The following is a 20,032-nucleotide window of genomic DNA, read 5'->3' on the forward strand; positions in this document are numbered from 1 at the left end:
ACTCTGCATATGAGTTAAACAAGCAGGGTGACAATATACAGCCTTGACATACTCCTTTCCCGATTTGGAACCAGTCTGTTGTTTCATGTCCAGTTCTAACTGTTGCTTCTTGACCTGCATACAGAGTTCTCAAGAGGCAGGTCAGGTGGTCTGGTATTCCCATCTCTTTCAGAATTTTCCAGTTTCTTGTGATCCACACAGTCAAAGGCTTTGGCCTAGTCAGTAAAGCAGAAGTAGATGTTTTTCTGGAACTCTTTTGCTTTTTCGATGATCCAGAGGATGTTGGAAATTTGATCTCTTGTTCCTCTGCCTTTTCTAAAACCAGTTGGAACACTGGTTGGAACCACTGGAAGTTCACAGTGCATGTATTGTTGAAGCCTGGTTTGGAGAATTTTAAGCATTACTAGCATGTGAGATGAGTGCAATTGTGCGGTAGTTTGAGCATTCTTTGGCATTGCCTTTCTTTAGGGTTGGAATGAAAACTGACCTTTTCCAGTCCTGTGGCCACTGCTGAGTTTTCCAAATTTGCTGGCATATTGAGTGCAGCACTTTCACAGCATCATCTTTTAGGATTTGAAATAGTTCAATTGGAATTCCATCACCTCCACTAGCTTTGTTCATAGTGATGCTTCCTATGGCCCACTTGACTTCACTTTCCAGGATGTCTGGCTCTAGATGAGGGCTCCAGTGCCACGTAGCCCCTGGCAGTATATTCTGTTGTTGTTTAGTTGCTCAGTCATGTCCAACTCTTTTGTGACCCCATGTACTGTAGCCCACCAGCCTTCTCTGTCCGTAGGATTTTCCAGGCAAGAATACTGGAGTCGGTTGCCATTTCCTTTTCCAGGGGATTTTCCCAACCAAGGGCTTGTACTTGCATTTCCACATGTCCTGCATTGGCAGTTGGTTCTTTACTGCTGAATCACTGGGGAAGCCACCAATATATATTAGACAATTATTTTTTAAGTTATTTTAACAACTATTTCACAGGGCTGGTGAAGTGATTAGCTGGGATGAAACATGAGAGACATTAACTACAGCCACCACTTACGGAATGCTTAGAGTTGCATTCATGTACTTGGGATGAGGGATCCCCTGGTAGCTCAGCTGGTAAAGAATCCACCTGCAATGCAGGAGATCTTGGTTTGATTCCTTGGTCAGGAAGATCTTCTGAAAAAAAGATAGGCTACCCACTCCAGTATTCTTGGGCTTCCCTGGTGGCTCAACTGGTAAAGAATCCGCCTACAATGCAGGGGACCTGGGTTCAATCCCTGGGTTGGGAAGATCCACTGGAGAAGGGAATGGCTACCCATTCCAATATTCTGGTCTACAAAATTCCATGGACTTTCTAGTCCATTTGGTTGCAAAGAGTCAGACATGATGAGCAACTTTTACTTCACTTCTCAATGGGAATGGAGAAGGGTTGGCATTTGGCCATTTATTAGGGAGCCCATAGATATTTAGCTGAATTTTCAAGCATTCACACTAATATTATTCAGATTTTAAAATCCTAAGTGGCCAAATGTTATATTACATGTAGGGAAGTATAAGACAAGTGAGCATATTGTTCTCGGCACAGTTTGTTCTATGAAGCAAGTTACTAAATAGATCTTATTGTTGGAAGCATCATTAACTCAAGTATTCCATTAACTTGCCCTTCCTACACTTGACAGAATCAATCTTGTTTGTACTAGAAAATTTGTCCTCCTGTAATAGGGATATAGATGAAACTATTTTCAGGTAAAATTGGAAAAACTATCAGCTGAAAGAAAGATTCTTCAAATATAAAGGCTGCCTTGTTGTCGTTCAGTTGCTCAGTCATGTCCAACTCTTTGCAACCCCAGGGAATGCAGCACGCCAGCCTTCCCTGTCCTTCACCATCTCCTGGAGTTTGCTCATGCTCATGTCCATTGAGTCAGTGATGCCATCCAACCATCTCATCGTTTGTCATTCCCTTCTCCTCCTGCCCTCAGTATTTCCCAATATCAGAGTCTTTTCCAGTGAGTCGGCTCTTCACATCAGGTGGCCAGAGTATCAGAGCTTCAGCTTCAGCATCAGTCCTTCCAATGAATATTCAGGGTTGATTTCCTTTTGGAATGACTGGTTGGATCTCCTTGATGTCCAAGGGACTCCAGCACCATAGTTTGAAAGCATCAATTCTTTGATGCTCAGTCTTCTTTCTGGCCCAGCTCTCACATCCGTAGATGACTACTGGAAAAACCATAGCTTCGATTATATGGATCTTTGTTGGTAAAGTGACGTTACTGTCAGGAAATTTATTCTGGGTGTGGGATCTCCCAGTGTAGCAGCCCAGAGGTGCATCTCACCCTGCCTCCCTTGGCAAAGAGCCTGGTGCAGGGACAATGCTCATAAATGTTTGTTAAGATAATGGAAAAGTGAATTAAAGTCTAGGCTCACGCCTTCTGCATAGCCTGAGCAGAAAAAATATGAGATCAAAAGCTTTGAGTATGTACTGGTTCAAGTCACTATCCTGTTGTTTACTAGCTGTGTAACCTAAGGCAAATTATTTAATTCCCCCAAGGTTGGATTTGGAAACCATAATGTGGGAAAGCACTGTTAATTCTGTAAGACTGGTGTGATAAAAACTTGGAGATAAGGTAGCTAGCTGAGTGCAGTTGATTGTTTTTACTTCTCTCCCTTGCAGCTGGTCTCAGAAAATTAACTTGCTTTTCCTTCTTTTCTAATCTTTTCAGCCTCTCTACAGCCAAAGGAGACCCACAAGCAATAGAGTGGCTCATAGTCTCTACATACTCTTGTTTCCTAGAAGAGAAATCCAGGGGCTTTTGATTGTATGTCTCTAAAAAAATTATTTATTTGGCTGTTTGGGGTCTTAGTTGCAGTGCATAGGATCTTTGTTGCGTATGTAGAATCTTTCCTTGAGGCACATGGGCTCTGTAGCTGTGGCGTGCAGGCGTGGTTGCTCCACAGTATATGGGATCTTAGTTCCCTAATCAGGAATTGAATCTGTGTCCCCTACATTGGAAGATGGATTCTTAACCCTGGACCACCAGGGAAGTCCCTGTATGCATTTTAATATTATTTAAAGTGTGAAACACAAATAGGAGATTGTTCATATAATAAACACAGTCACTGATAAGTATTTTGTAATTTGCTTCTGAAAACCTAACTAGAATCCCAGTTGGACTCCTAACTCTATGCCCTTGTTCTTGTGAAAGGGGTCATCAAGCCTGCTAGCCTTCCATCTTTTCCTTAGGAAGAAGGGATCTCTTCAAGCAGTTATTAAGAGACAAAGTAGATTTGTAGGTGCTTCTTTCTTGTTTCAAGTGAACATTTTATATCTTTGAGGATCTTTAGCCTGAGTGATTTTCATTTTAATGGAATCTATGCCTCACCCAGGAATAGTCATCTCAAACATACCTCACACTGGATAGTGATGTGGTCTGCAGAGAAGGACTGATGTTGAAGCTGAAACTCCAATACTTTGGCCACCTCATGTGAAGAGTTGACTCATTGGAAAAGACGCTAATGCTGGGAAGGATTGGGGGCAGGAGAAGAAGGGGATGACAGAGGAGGAGATGGCTGAATGGCATCACCGACTCCATGGACATGAGTTTGGATAAACTCCGGGAGTTGATGATGGACAGGGAAGCTTGGCATGCTGTGATTTTTGGGGTCGCAAAGAGTTGGACATGACTGAGTGACTGAACTGAACTGAACTGAATAGGTTTTCAGACTACCCTGATAATTCCCAGCAAATTCCTATATACCTGAAAGAAAACTTGACTTGTAAAGATTTTGCTTTAAATCTCAGTTCTGAAGCTAGGTTGTAATTGAATTTACTCACTCAATTCACTAAATCATAAACATTTGTTGAATCATTCCATATGCTGGGTATTATGCTAGGATCTCAGAATTAAAAAGATGGAAAGACACACTCTCAATCTCCAAGGAGCTTCAACTAGAATGGGAGAGACAAGCACATATAAGACAATTCTGTGATAGAGGCAGGGGAGAGGGTGCAGTTAGTTAGAAAGGAGAGAGGAGTTATTTCTTCCTGGCTTGGCAGGTGCCAGGAACTTGAGTATTAAATTAATTATTTACCCTTCAAATTTGTGACTTCAAGCAAAATTTATCATAGTTTTTGTGGGTAGGAGCCTGGAATGATGTACCCACATTGTTCTTTTTTAAAAATTTATTTATTTGGCTTCATCAAGTCTTAGTTGTGGCATGCAGGGTCTTTGTGGTGTTATGCAGGATCATTTGTTGTTGGTGCATGGGATCTCTAGTTGTGGCACATGGGCTCAGTTGCTCAGCGTCATGTGGGATCTTAGTTCCTAGGCCAGAGATCGTACCTGCGTCCCCAGCATTGCAAGGCAGATTCTTAGCTGCTGGGTAAAGTACAGGGAAGTCCACCTGCATGGTTCTTGCTCAGTTTTCCACAAGGCTGCAATCAACATGTCAGCCATCCTGAGTGCTTGGCTGGGACAAGATCTGTTCCCAAGCTCACTCAGGCTGTTGGACTGAGGTCTTCATCAAGGCAGACTTAAGATGGTGGAAGAGAAGAAGTTCATTCATGGAAGAGGGACCCACATGAGCTGAAGCATGAAAGCATGAACACAGCCTGACTTGAGAATTTCAACATTAAAAAAAATTAATTTATTTATTTTAATTGGAGGCTAATTACTTTACAATATTGTAGTGGTTTTTGCCATACATTGACATGAATCAGTCATGGGTGTACATGTGTCCCCCATCCTGAACCCCCCTCCTACCTCCCTCCCCATTCCATCCCTCAGGGTCATCCCAGTGCACTGGCTCCGAGTGCCCTGTCTTATGCATTGAACTTGAACTGGAGATCTATTTCACATGTGGTAATATACATGTTTCTTTGCTATTCTCTCAAATCATCTCACTCTCTCCTTCTCCCACAGAGTCCAAAAGTCTGTTCTTTACACCTGTATCTCTTTTGCTGTCTCGCATATACGGTCATCATTACCATCTTTCTAAATTCCATATATATGTGTTAATATACTGTATTGGTGTTTTTCTGACTTACTTCACTATGTATAATTGGCTCCAGTTTCATCCATCTCATTAGAACTGATTCAAATGAATTCTTTTTAATAGCTGAGTAATAGTCCACTGTGTATATGTACCACAGCTTTCTTATCCATTCGTCTGCTGATGGACATCTAGGTTGCTTCCATGTCCTGGCTATTGTAAACAGTGCTGCACTGAACATTGGGATATACATGTCTCTTTCAATTCTGATTTCCTTGGTGTGTATGCCCAGCAGTGGGTTTGCTGGGTCATATGGCAGTTCTATTTCCAGTTTTTTAAGAAATCTCCACACTGTTCTCCATGGTGGCTGTACTAGTTTGCATTACCACCAACAGTGTAAGAGGGTTCCCTTTTCTCCGCACCCTCTCCAGCATTTATTGCTTGTAGACTTTTTGATAGCAGCCATTCTGATAGGCATGAGATGGTACCTCATTGTGGTTTTCATTTCTCTGATAATGAGTGATGTTGAGCATCTTTTCATGTGTTTGTTAGCCATCTGTATATCTTCTTTGGAGAAATGTCTGTTTAGTTCTTTGGCCCATTTTTTGATTGGGTCATTTATTTTTCTGGAATTGAGCTGCAGGTGTTGGTTGTATATTTTTGAGATTAATTCTTTGCCAATTGCTTCATTTGCTATTATTTTCTCCCATTCTGATGGCTGTCTTTTCACCTTGCTTATAGTTTCCTTTGTTGTGCAAAAGCTTTTAAGTTTAATTAGGTCCCATTTCTTTATTTTTGCTTTTATTTCCATTACCCTGGGAGGTGGGTCATAGATGATCCTGTTGTGATTTATGTCAGAGAGTATTTTGCCTATGTTTTCTTCTAGGAGTTTTATAGTTTCTGGTCTTACATTTAGATCTTTAATCCATTTTGAGTTTATTTTTGTGTATGGTGTTACAAAGTGTTCTAGTTTCGTTCTTTTATGAGTGGTTTACCAGTTTTCCCAGCACCATTTGTTACAGAGATTGGCTTCACAGGTGAGTTCTATTAAAAATTTAGAGAAGAGCTAACACCTATCCTACTCAAACTCTTCCAGAAAATTGCAGAGGAAGGTAAACTGCCGAACTCATTCTATGAGGCCACCATCACCACCAAAACCAGACAAAGATGCCACAAAAAAAGAAAACCACAGGCCAATATCACTGATGAATATAGATGCAAAAATACTCATCAAAATTCTAGCAAACAGAGTCCAACAACATATTAAAAATATCATACATCATGACCAAGTGGACTTTATCCCAGGGATGCAAGGATTCTTTAATATTTGCAAATCAAACAATGTGATACACCACATTAAATTGAAAGATAAAAACCATATGATTATCTCAATAGATGCAGAGAAAGCCTTTGACAATATTCAACATCCATTTATGATAAAAACCCTTCAGAAAGCAGGCATAGAAGGAACATACCTCAACATAATAAAAGCCATATATGATAAACCCACAGTAAACATTATCCTCAATGGTGAAAAATTGAAAGCATTTCCCCTAAGGTCAGGAACAAGCAAGGGTGTCCACTTTCACCACTACTATTCAACATAGTTTTGGAAGTTTTAGCCATAACAATCAGAGAAGAAAAAGAAATAAAAGGAATCCAGATTGGAAAAGAAGAAGTAAAACTCTCACTGTCTGCAGATGACATGATCTTCTACATAGAAAACCCTAAAGACACTATCATAAAATTACTAGAGCTAATCAATGAATACAGCCAAGTTGCAGGATATAAAATTAACACACAGAAACCCCTTGCATTCCTATACACTAACAATGAGAAAACAGAAAGAGAAATTAAGGAAACAATTCCATTCACCTTTACAATGAAAAGAATAAAATACTTAGGAATAAATCTACCTAAAGAAACAAAAGACATATATATAGAAAACTATAAAACACTGATGAAAGAAATCAAAGATGACACAGATAGATGGAGAAATATACATGTTCATGGATCAGAAGAATCAATACAGTGAAAATGAGTATACTACCCAAAGCAATCTATAGATTCAATGCAATCCCTATCAGGCTACCAATGGTATTTTTCAGAGATCTAGAACAAATAATTTCACAGTTTGTATGAAAATACAGAAAGCCTCGAATAGCCAAAGCAATCTTGAGAAAGAATGGAACTGGAGGAATCAACCTGCCTGACTTTAGACTATACTACAAAGGTACAGTCATTAAGACAGTATGGTACTGGCACAAAGGCAGAAATGTAGATCAATGGAACAAAATAGAAAGGCCAGAGATAAATCCATGCATGTACAGACATCTTATCTTTGACAAAGGAGGCAAGAATATACAATGGAGAATTTCAACATTTTACGAGTTCAGGAGGCAGGGGTAGGATGGAGAGTTATGAGTGTGATAGCAGTGATTGAAAGTGAGGTTACAAAGGTAGGGAAAATTCAGTTTACAAAGGGCTTCATGTAGAGAAATAGAGATAACTGATCTTTTTCTCAAGGTGCTGAGGAACCAATAAGGTTTTTTAAGGAATGTCATGATTATGTATTTACTGTCAAAAGGTCACTCTTGGCATTATTCACGTGGGGTGTGTGTGTGTGTGTGTGTTTGCACGCGCTCATTCACTAAGTCATGTCTGGCTCTGTGTGACCCTATGACTGTAGCCCCCCCGGGCTTCTCTGTCCATGAGATTTTCCAGGCAACAATACTAGAGTGGGTTGCCATTTCCTTCTCCAGGGCATTTTCCTGACCCAGTGATCAAACCCATGTCTCCTGCATTGGGAGATGGTTTCTTTATCACAGAGTCACCTGGGAAGCCCTATTGTTGATACAGGGGTTATTTATTCTACCTACAGTTGTCTCCATTAGATTCTCATAATGAATATGCATGCCAGCTTCTTTGGTCTGTAGAAGCAAGGTGTTTTGGGGCTGTACAAGGAGCCATCAATTACCTGTCTCTAGGTTACAGGGGCCTGTGTATGGCGCTGGTGGTGAAATGGCAGAAGGATGGGCAACTGATCTGTTTTTCTTCCCCAGGAAAACTGGCTAAACTTACATTAGGAGCAGTTGCTTGTTCATCCCTTAGTGGGATAAAATGGAATTAGCTCTACAGATTGTTCATTTTAGCCCCTTTGATTGAGAGCCACCCCCCTTTCCCTGTCTTGAAGCTTAGTTTTCTGAAGTTGGAAAGTTTACTTACTTATTTGCCTACACTTGGTCTTTGTTGCAGCATGAGGAATCTTTAGTTGCAGCATCATGGCAGGAGCCGCATTGCTCATAAGCACCTCCCGGTTTTGGGGGCTTCCCAGGTAGCACCAGTGGTAAAGAACCCACCTGCCAATGCAGGAGACTTAAGAGACTTAGATTCGATCCCTGGCTCAGGAAGATCCCCTGGAGGAGGACACTGCAACCCACTCCATTATTCTTGCTTGTAGAGTCCCATGGACAGAGGAGCCTGGCAGACTACAGTCCATAGAGTTGCAAAGAATCAGACATGACTGAATTGACTTAGCACACACTTGAACTCTTAGTTGCAGCATGTGGGGGTCTAGTTCCCTGACCAGGGATCGAACCTGGGTCCCCTGAATTGGGAGTGTGGAGTCTTAGCCAATGGACCACCAGGAAAGTCCCTGAGATTGAAAAGTTTTGGAAAGCCATTAGCAAAATAGATACTAAAAGACAATAAATATGGGCATACCCAGTGGTCTTTTAGAGATTTAGAGGTTTTTGACATGGAACACAATAAAGCAATCATACCTTGGTTTCTTGTTTGTGAAGTAATAGTCTTGAACATGGTGGGCTCCGAGGCTCCAGAGTTTCACATTCTGAGCTTTTCTGAAAGTTCAGACTGAGAAGTCTGCTTGTTTATTTTACTTCCAGAGATTAATTTCTGGTCAGGCTCTATTCTTCCCATTTCAACCTGACATGAATTCTTTGATGGTTGGGGTCATATCATTGTGGATAAAGGCTTTTCTTCTTGTATTGTTGCAAAACGGGAGAGAATCAGTCTCTAAGATAATATTGGGACTTGTAAATGCGTTTACTTTGTACTGCTGACAGGCTGAACTGTTTTCCTTTCCCAGGAGAGACATTGCCATTTCCAATAGGGAGTATAGAATGCATGAAAAGAGGAAGAGCTCCTGTGATCAGGCAGCCGTGGATGGCCTGTCCCACTGCTGGCAGTCTGCTGGGAAGCACAAAGAGGCTGTGCTTGCAGCGTGTGCTCAGTCCTCTCGGCCACACTCAGTTGCTGCAGCAGCAGAGCTGTAGCCAAGCCAAACCTGTTTGGGGGCCCATGTGGTTAAAGGGACAAATAAAGCTGCTATGAACATTCTTGTATAAGTTTGGGTGTGTGCGTACATATGCTTCCATTTCTCTTGAGTAAATACCTAGGAATGGAATGACTAGATAATATGGTACATGTATATTTAGCTTTTGAAGAAACTACCAAACTGTTTTCCAAAGTCGAGTTACCATTTTACGTTTCCACCAACAGGATATGGGGGTTTCAGTTCCTCCACTTTCTCTAATGCTTCATATAATCAATCTTTTTAGTTTTAACTATTCTAATAGATGTGCAGTGGTGTCTTATTGTGGTTTTAACATCCATTTCTTTAATGGGTAATAATGTTGAGCACATTTTCATGGGCTTGTCATTTATATATTTTCTTTAGTGCAGTGTGTGCTCAAATCTTTTCCTCAATTAAAAATTGGACTGTTTTCTTGCTTGCTTTTGAGAGTTCTGTATTTTCCTGATGTATGTTCTTTATTTGGCTTCCCAGGTGGCTCAGTGGTAAAGAATCTGCTTACCAATGCAGGAGACACAGGAGACTCAGGTTAGATCCTGGGGTTGGAGGAAATGGCAACTCACTCCAGTATTCTTGCCTGGAAAATCCCGTGGACAGAGGAGCCTGGTGGGCTACAGTCCGTGGGGTAGCAAAGAGTCAGACACAACTGAATGACTGAGCATGCATGCAAAGTTCTTCATCAGGTATATAATTTGAAAAAATTTCCTTCCAGCTCATGACTTGTCTTTTCTTCTTCTTTACAGTGTCTTCTGAGGAAGAGAAATTTTACTTTGTTTTATTTTATATTCTTTTTTGAGGTTGAATTTATTTTATTTAAAAAATTATAGTTGATTTATAATATTGTATTAGCTTCAGCTATACAGCACAGTGATTCAGTATTTTTATAAATTATACTCTATTTAAAGTTATTATAAAATATAGGCTATATTCCCTGTACTGTAGAGTATATCTTTGTAGGTTGTTTATTTTACACATAGTAATTTGTATCTCTTAATCTCCTACCTCTATTTTGCCTTCCCTTACCCTCTCCTCCCTGATAACCACTAACTGGTTCTCTGTCTGTGAGTCTGTTTTATTTTTAATAGGTCATATATAAGTGAGAACATATGGTATTTGTCTTTCTCTGTCTGGCTTATTTCACTAAGCATAATGCCTTTGAGGTCCTTCTTCAGTTCAATTTAGTTCAGTTGCTCAGTCATGTCTGACTCTTTGTGACCCCATGAACTGCAGCATGCCAGGATTCCCTGTCCATCACCAACTCTCGTAGCCTACCCAAACTCATGTCCACTGAGTCAGTGATGCCATCCAACCATCTAATCCTCTGTTGTCCCCTTCTCCTCCTGCCCTCAGTCTTTCCCAGCAGCAGGGTCTTTTCAAATGAGTCAGCTCTTCGCATCAGGTGGCCAAAGTATTGGAGTTTCAGCTTCAACATCAGTCCTTCCAATGAACACCCAGGACTGATCTCCTTCAGGATGGACTTGTTGGATCTCCTTGCAGTCCAAGGGACTCTCAAGAGTCATCTCCAACCCCACAGTTCAAAAGCATCAATTCTAAAGCTCAGCTTTCTTTATAGTCCAACTCTCACATCCAAACACCACTACTGGAAAAACCATAGCTTTGACTAGACAGACCTTTGTTGACAAAGTAATGTCTCTACTTTTTAATATGCTGTCTAGGTTGGTCATAACTTTCCTTCCAAGGAGTAAATGTCTTTTAATTTCATGACTGCACTCACCATCTGCAGTGATTTTGGCACCCAGAAAAATAAAGTCAGCCACTGTTTCCACTGTTTCCCCATCTATTTGCCATGAAGTGATGGGACCAGATGCTGTGATCTTAGTTTTCTGAGTGTTGAGCTTTAAGCCAACTATTTCACTCTCCTCTTTCACTTTGATCAAGAAGCTTTTTAGTTCTTCTTCACTTTCTGTCATCTGCATATCCAAGATTATTGATATTTCTCCCGGCAATCTTGATTCCAGCTTGTGCTTCTTCCAGCCCAGAATTTCTCATGATGTACTCTTCATATAAGTAAAATAAGCAGGGTGATAATATATAGCCTTGACATACTCCATTTCCTATTTGGAACTAGTCTGTTGTCCCATGTCCAGTTCTAACTGTTGCTTCCTGACCTACATACAGGTTTCTCTGGAGGTAGGTCAGGTGGTCTGGCATTTCTATCTCTTCAGGTCCATCTATATTGTTGCAAATGGCAAATTTTATTACTTTTTATGTCTGAGTAGTATTCCATTGTATATATGTACCACGCCTTCTTTATCAATTCATCTGTTGGCGGATATTTAGGTTGCTTCCATATCTTGACTACTGTAAATAATGCTGCTATGAATGTAGAGTTCAGGTATTTTTTCAAATTAGTATTTTCATTTTCTTTGGATATATGCCCAGGAATGGAATTGCTGGATCATACTGTAAATCTATTGTTTGTTTTTTAAGGACCCTCCATGCTGTTCTCAATAGTGGCTGTGCCAACTGGCATTCTCACCAACAGTGCACAAGACTCCCTTTTCTCCGCATTCTCACCAACATTTGTTACAGCTTTGTTACTTGTTACAGCTTTTTCAATAGCTGTTCTGACAGATGTGAGGTGATATTAGACCATTTCCTCACACCATATACAAGTAAACTGAAAATGTACTGAAGACCTAAGTGTAAGAGCAGAAACCATAAAACTCCTTGAAGAAAACATCGGCAGACACTGTTGGCATGAATCATAGCAAGATTTTTTTGGATCTGTCTCCTCAGGCAAAGGAAACAAAGGCAAAAATAAACTCAGTTCAGTTCAGTTCAGTCGCTCATTCATGTCCAATTCTTTACAACCCCATGAGCTGCAGCATGCCAGGCTTCCCTGTCTATCACCAACCCCAGGAGCCTACTAAAACTCATGTCAATTGAGCTGATGATGCCATCCAACCATCTCATCCTCTGTCATCCCCTTCTCCTCCTGCCTTCAATCTTTCCCAGCATCACGGTCTTTTCCAATGAGTCAGTTCTTCACATCAGGTGACCCAAGTGTTGGAGTTTCAGCTTCAGCCTCAGTCCTTCCAATGAATATTCAGGATTGATTTCCTTTAGGATGGACTGGTTGGATCTCCTTGCAGTCGAAGGGACTCTCAAGAGTCTTCTCCAACACCACAGTTCAAAAGCATCAATACTTCAGTGCTCAGCTTTCTTTATAGTGCAACTCTCACATCCATACATGACTACTGGAGAAACCATAGCATTGACTAGGTGGATCTTTGTCAGCAAAGTAATCTCTCTGCTTTTTATGCTGTCTAGGTTGGTCATAACTTTCCTTCCAAGGAGTAAATGTCTTTTAATTTCATGGCTGTAGTCACCATCTGCAGTGATTTTGGAGCCCAAGAAAATAGTCTGTCATTGTTTTCATTGTTTCCCCATCTACTTGCCATGAAGTGATGGGACCAGGTACCATGATGTTAGTCTTCTGAATGTTTAGTTTTAAACCAACTTTTTCACTCTCCCCTTTCACTTTCATCAAGAGGCTCTTTAGTTCTTCTTTGCTTTCTCTCATAAGGGTGGTGTCACCTGCATATCTGAGGTTATTGATATTTCTCCCAGCAGTCTTGATTGCAGCTTTTGCTTCATCCAGCCCAGCATTTCTCATGATGTACTCTGCATATAAGTTAAATTAGAGGGTGACAATATACAGCCTTGACATACTCCTTTCCCCATTTGGAACCAGTCTGTTGTTTCATGTTCAGTTCTAACTGTTGCTTTGACTTGCATACAGATTTCTTAGGAGGCAGATCAGATGATCTGGTATTCCCATCTCTTGAAGAATTTTCTACAGTTTGTTATGATCCACACAGTCAAAGGCTTTGGCATAATCAATAAAGCAGAAGTAGATGCTTTTCTGGAACTCTCTTGCTTTTTCTATGATCCAATGGATGTTGGCAATTTGATCTCTGGTTTGTCTGCCTTTTCTAAATCCAGGTTGAATAAACTATTGGGACCTAATTAACCTAATTAAAAATAAACTATTGGGACCTAATTAAACTTAAAAGCTTTGCCCAGCAAAGGAAACCATTGATAAAGTGAAAAGACAGCCTATTGACAGGGAGAAAATATTTGCAAATAATAGGAAGGGTAAGGAGTTAATATCCAAAATATATAAACAGCTCTTACAACTCAATACCAAAACTCCCCATGACCCAATTAAAAAATTCATAGGAAGACTGAATAAACACTTTCCAAAGAAGGCGTACAGAGAGCCAGTGAGTCACATGAAATGTTGCTCAGCAGTGCTAATTACCAGGGAAATGCACATGAAGGGTAGAGATTTTAGATATAAAGTCCAGGTTATCAATTTGTTCTTTTATGTATCATGATTTTGGTGTTGCTGCTAAAAAATCTTTGCCAAAACCTAAAAGGTCTTAGAGATTTTTTTCTTGTGTCTTTTTCTACAAGTTGTATAGATTTTAGGCTTTACCTTTTTTTTTAAAAGGATTAATTAATGAATGAATTTTTTGGCTGCGTTGGGTTTTCATTGCTGCACACAGGGTTTCTCTAGTTGTGGAGAGCAAGGGCTACTCTTTAGTTGCAATGTGTGGACGCTTCATTATGGTGGCTTCTCTTGTTGTGGAGCACAGGCTCTAGGGTGCACAGGCTTTAGTAGTTGGGACACACGGCCTCCGTAGCTGCAGCTCTTGGGCTCTAGACTGGGGACTCAGTAATTGTGGTGCACGGGTAGTTGTTCTATGATGTATGGGATCTTCCTGGACCAGAGATTGAACTTGTGTTTTGAACATTGCAAGGTGGATTCTTAACCATGAGACCACCAGGGAAGCCCTAGGCTTTGCCTTTAGATCTGTGATCCATTTCAATTATTTTCTTTTCTATGATGTGAAGTATGGCTTACGGATATCCAGTCATAATCACTTGTTGAAAAGTTAGTCCTTTGCCACATATGTGGTTTCAAATTTTTCTTTCCATATGCAGCTTGTCCTTTTTTCTCTTAATATTATCTTTTTCAGTACAATAGTTGTTAATTTTGATGTAGTCACATCTGCCAATTTTGTCTTTTATGGTTTGTAATTTCAGAGTCGTGTTTAAAAAATCATTGCTGCTTAAAAATTTCTGGGCTAGGATCAAATTTCCATCTTTTAGTTATCTCTCCACTGTGTGATAAGCAAATATACAAATATGCAAATATGGATGAAATATTTTTAGTGTATGTAATATATAAATATTATGAAGAATATATGTATTGTTTCAGAAATTTAAGAGCGGTCAGGGCAACGATGTGTGGCAAATGAGTGACAAAAGGTATTTTGAAACTTTCATGGGACGAAAAGAAGAAAAAAATTGCCAGGGATTTTTTTTTTTGTTTGTTTTTCTTTGAGACCAGAAGAACAATAGTGGAGATGGGATAAAGTTTAGTATCAATGCTAAATAGGTGGTGTGTATATTTGGACTTAAAGTGAAAGATCAACCATAAAGTATTAGTGACTGTCATCTTATCATGTGAACAATTACTGGGAATCATTTTGGGTATGGGCTTCTCTGATAGCTCAGTTGGTAAAGAATCCGCCTGTAAGGCAGGAGACCCTGCTTCAATTCCTGGGTCTGGAAGATCCCTTGGAGAAGGGATAGGTTACCCACTCCAGTATTGGACTTCCCTTGTGGCTCAGCTTGTAAAGAATCCACCTGCAACACGGGAGACCTGGGTTTGATCCCTGGGTTGTGATGATCCTCTGGAGAAGTGAAAGACTACTTACTCTAGTATTCTGGCCTGGAGAATTCCATGGACTGTATAGTCCATGGGGTCGCAAAGAGTCAGACACGACTGAGCGACTTTCACTCACTTCATTCATTTTGTGTACAGAAAATAAAACACTCACGTTCCTTTTTCTACACCTGCCTAGCAAATACCCAGTTTGGGACTCATGGGACAATTTGCCTTCCTTCCACTTACTAAGAGCAGGGGACTATCCCTGGTCAGTAGCTTTTCCTGTTCAAATCATCGCTATTTTCCTTAGGCTCTCTGGCCAATTCACACATCTCCTTGGTTCCGACAGCTGCCTCATCTTGTACCTCATGGAAGCTATCAAATGCTCTGCCGTCCCCTGCACCTAAACTTGTATCTACCTGAGCATGTATCTATATCTGCAGCTATCGCTCTGTCTTTTCCTCCAGTCCAGAAACAATGAAGGGTTCTCCTTCTCATTGCAGGTCACTCCCCACCTCCCTTTGTCCCTGACACCCCTTTCCCTGATTCCAAGATGACCTTCCTTTGTTATTCCGTATGTTTCCCATATCCACAATGCTGCTTTTCCACTGGGCTATTCTTGCAGTAAATAAATGTGATCAATAAATGTGATCATCGCTCTCTTATCCTAAAAGTATTTCTCCCTTGGACTCCAGATTTCCCTTCATTTTTTTTTGCTTCCTATCTTATCCATGTTTTTTGAAAGAGTAACATTACTTGTGCTACTTCTCCTATTCCAGCTTCCTCTTCCACCTGTTGCATCCTGGGCTCTGCCCCCACCACTTGTTGAGATGCTCTCCCTCAGGTTCAAAAACTCCTTAATTGCCATATCTAATGGACATTTTTCAAGACTATTTTGCTGGACTTCTCAGTTGTATTTACTTCTTTTTTGAAACTCTACACCCTTGGGTATCATGAAATTGTGCTCTGTAGGTTCTTCTTCTGCTTCTCAGACTATTTTTTTGTGTGCTCAGTGAATTTTTTTTAAAGGTAAGTGACGCATCTAAAAGAGTGATAAATACATGCATTTTTTTGGGTTTCTTTGTCAAGCTTTTTAGGTTGGGTACTCAAATGAAAATCTCACTGTTAACTTTTGTTTTTCAGTTTAGTAGGTCATATGTTCTAATTCTAGTCAATTAACTTTTTACTTAACATTTAGCCTAGCAGAGAAAGTGTCCATCTGACTCTGTTTACCTTCTCTCTTTGCAAGAATCTGGATGGGCATTAATCTATGCCCTGAACTAGCTGAATTCAGAGTGTCCCACTCATAGGACTGAAATATATAATGCTGTGCTTTATTTTTTTTTTTAATGCTGTGCTTTAAAATTATGCAAACCTTAGGAATCTGTAAATGAGAATTGAATTTGGAGCCTAGAGGTAGAAAATGTGATTAAAGAGAATATGATAGCTTCTGAGATTATTTTTTTTTTCTGGGCAGGAGTAAAAAATAAAAGACAACTCTTATTTGCTTTTTTCTCTACCACATAAAAAGGCAGCACAAAGGCTTAGAAATACAAAGTTGCTTTTGGCATTTAAATAGATTTTTGCCATATAGTACAGTAATCCTTGTTTTAGTCAGCAAAGGAGTGTAAAGGCACAAAGTTAATGATAAAGTCTTTATATGTAAGATTTTTTTGTTTGTTTGTTTCTGACCTTTTATGGTAAATTCTGCTAACTGCTTTTACTTTTTCTCTTTTTTTAAAAAAAAATTGTATTGGGGTACAGTTGCTTTACAATGCTGTGTTAGTTTCAGGAGAACAGCAAAGTGAATCTGTACATATACATATATCCATTCTTTATATATATGATTTTACTGCTGTGTTTGATAGAACAGAGAGAAAACATTAACTCTGAATGTATTTTTCCCATCAGTAGTATTATACTTTTGTTGGATAGAATGAACCTCTTAAAAGCCTAGTCTAATTTAAACCACTTTGGTCATTTAAAAAAATTGTCAATGGTCTTTTCATTTGTTCCAGAATTTCAAATATATAGATACTTTTAAAAAAGAAAACTATCTAAATGGCTTAAAAAGAGGTCCGTGAAGGTTGATGCAGGATAAAGCAATTGTGTTTGTATTTATTCTTCAATTTATCACAAGAGATTTTGTTTCCTTTCACTTGCTCACATGAAATATGGCTGGTTGATGCCCCATAAACAGTGCGAGCCTTCTGCAGCTGAGAAGAGCAGTGGCAGCGTGCCTGACTAATGGCCGGTTAAAGTCTCCAGCGCACAGAGATCAAATTAAATAAGGCTCTGTGTTGTCAAGATTTAGAATCTACTGATGCACCAACATTTATTCATCTGCTTTTTATTTAGCTTCAAAGGCTTGCAGGTCAGCCGCCTCTGCTCCGGCTGCCTTCCGGGGAGGCGGAAGGGACGGGCGCATTTACAGTGCCTCGAGGTGGCGGTGTTTGACGGGTAAACGCCCACTGGCCAGTGTAATCACAAGTTGATATCCCTCTTTCTCTCCTTTCCTCTTCTCTCTCCCTCTTTCTTTCTCTTTTTCATGCTAATTTTTTAACCTCTTATTCCCAAGAAGCATTTTATTTATGTCTTTATGAACATATGTATTGTTTACATACCTTTCCATCTCTGGAATAATGGGAGATTCCTTAGTGACATAGGACGGACCATTTCCTTACATTTAATAAATGTACATAAAAGGTGATTTTTAAAAATCAAACACAAAGCCTCACCAAAAAGAAAGTTACATAAAATAACTAAAGACCAAATGTGATTGTAAGCCATCCTGCACTCTGTAGGAAAAAAGTGATTGGGGAGACCGACTGCACGTGCTTCCCTGGCGGGTAAGGACAGAAATGTTTCCTGGCTGGTGGTGCAGACAGCTCAGGCTGAGATCTGAAAACTTCCTCTTGGCCATTTCGCCACCTCAGAGGACGCTGCCATTTTTTGCCTGGCTGACAGTTTGATCGATGGGGCTTGAGGATGAAGGAGGCCTGCTCTGCGCTTCCAGGACTGATTGGTCTCTGCATGACTAAGGGTAGGGGTCGGGGTGGGGGTCAGTAATCATGGTTTTATTAATCCTGGAGGCCAGATGCTTGTGGGACAGGGTTAACCTGGCCCCATGTATTGTTCTCCTCAGTCATCCTAACTGTACTTTAAATTATAGATGCCTCATGAGTGCCAGAATGCTACATAATGTTTGATCAGCAGAACCACAGCTTCAGACTGTTTCACTGCCAAGATCCAGAGGCCATCTAGGCTGCCTCCAGTTAAACTGCACCACGTTTTCTTCCTGATTCCTTTTCTTTCCTCCCATTAATCCTGTTCTCTACATTTTCCATCTCATTTCTCTGGTCTTAAATTCAGTTTCCTGTCCCCTGGTAGGCTGCAGTCTATGGGGTCGCTAAGAGTCGGTCATGACTGAGCGACTTCACTTTCACTTCACTTTCATGCATTGGAGAAGGAAATGGCAACCCACTCCAGTGTTCTTGCCTGGAGAATCCCAGGGACGGAGGAGCCTGGTGGGCTGCCGTCTATGGGGTCACACAGAGTCAGACACGACTGAAGCGACTTAGCAGCAGCAGCAGATCTTTACCAGGTTCCCATTTCACCACTGATATGACCCTGGATATTATTAATCTGTGTTGTTTTAATTTTCATAACTTCGGTTATTAGTGAGGTGAGTATATAAAAAGCAAACATACATTACTACTTTTGTGAGTAGCTTGTTCATGTACTGTTTTTTTTTTTCCATTGGGAAGTCATCTTTTCTTTGTTAGTTTCTATAAGTTTTTTAATATATTATGTACATTACTTCTTTGTCATGTGTTTCAAGTATTTTTAAAAACAATTTTCATTTTCCTTTTCTAGTTTGTTTATGGAAACTATTTTTCTGTGTAGAAGACTTAAATCTTTATAAATTTGAATCTATTATTTCTGCTGTGATTCTTAGCTTTGTTATCTGGTTTTCAAACCTCAATATTGTAAAATCTATTTTTGTACATCTTTTCTTTTCAAAACCGTTGAGTTATCATTGACATACAAAAGATGCACATTTTTAATATACTAAACTTAATGAGTTTCTAAATGTTGCTTGGCCATAGAAAGGAACAAAATTGTGCCATTTGCAGAGATGTGGATGGACCTAGAGACTGTCACACGGAGTGAAGTCTGTCAGAAAGAGAAAAACAAATATTGTATTTAACACATATATGTGGCATCTAGAAAAATGGTACAGATGAACCTAATGGCAAAGCAGAGATAGAGACACAGACGTAGAGAACAAACGTGTGGACATGGGTGGCAAGGGGTTGGGGGGGAGTGGGGAGAGGGATAAATTGGGAGATTGACATTGACATATATACACTACTATGTATGAGATAGGTAACTAATGAGAACCTACTGTGTAGCACAAGGAACTCTTCTCAAAGCTCTCTGGTCACCTGAATGGGAAGGGAATCCAAAAAAGGGGATATATGTATGCGTATAGCTGATTCACTTTGCTGTACAACAGAAATGAACACATTGTAAAGCAACTATACTTTAATTAAAAAAAGTAAACAAAACCATCGTAAAATAAAAGAATGACTTAAAAGAATGAATTTCTAGAGAAAAAATTTATATGTGAAACTATCATCTTAATTTCTGTTGTAAACATGTCCATTACCTCCATGAGTTTTCTCTTGCCTTTTTTCTTTGTTGTTTTCATAACATTTTGTGATGAGAACACACTATAAGATCTATCCTCTTAGAAAGTTTTAAAATATATAGTACAGTATTATAAGCTTTACTGTGCAGTACATCTCTAGGACCAAGTCATCTTGTGTAACTGAAACTTTGTATCCTTTGCTAGGGAGTTTTTCCTTACTTAACTTTAAAATCTTTAATCCAGTTATTACTGTCTTCTGGTATGGGGTAAAGAGGAAATCTAACTTCATTCTATTTTGAGACTAATACATTGTTTGACATAATAAACATAAATGCATTAAGTACCAGGCACGTAAACTGAC

At 39.8% G+C, this 20,032-nt stretch overlaps 1 long non-coding RNA gene across 1 annotated transcript in view; it reads left to right on the forward strand.

The window, feature by feature from the left end:
- LOC133048572 (uncharacterized) overlaps positions 1-20,032 on the forward strand; it is a 203,083-nt gene that overhangs the window by 119,086 nt on the left and 63,965 nt on the right. The window contains exon 3 of the long non-coding RNA XR_009691067.1: positions 9,788-9,841. This is a non-coding gene — a long non-coding RNA (uncharacterized LOC133048572). The remainder of the gene's footprint in view (positions 1-9,787; positions 9,842-20,032) is intronic.

Source organism: Dama dama, chromosome 29 (assembly GCF_033118175.1).
Source record: "Dama dama isolate Ldn47 chromosome 29, ASM3311817v1, whole genome shotgun sequence".
NCBI lineage: Eukaryota > Metazoa > Chordata > Mammalia > Artiodactyla > Cervidae > Dama > Dama dama.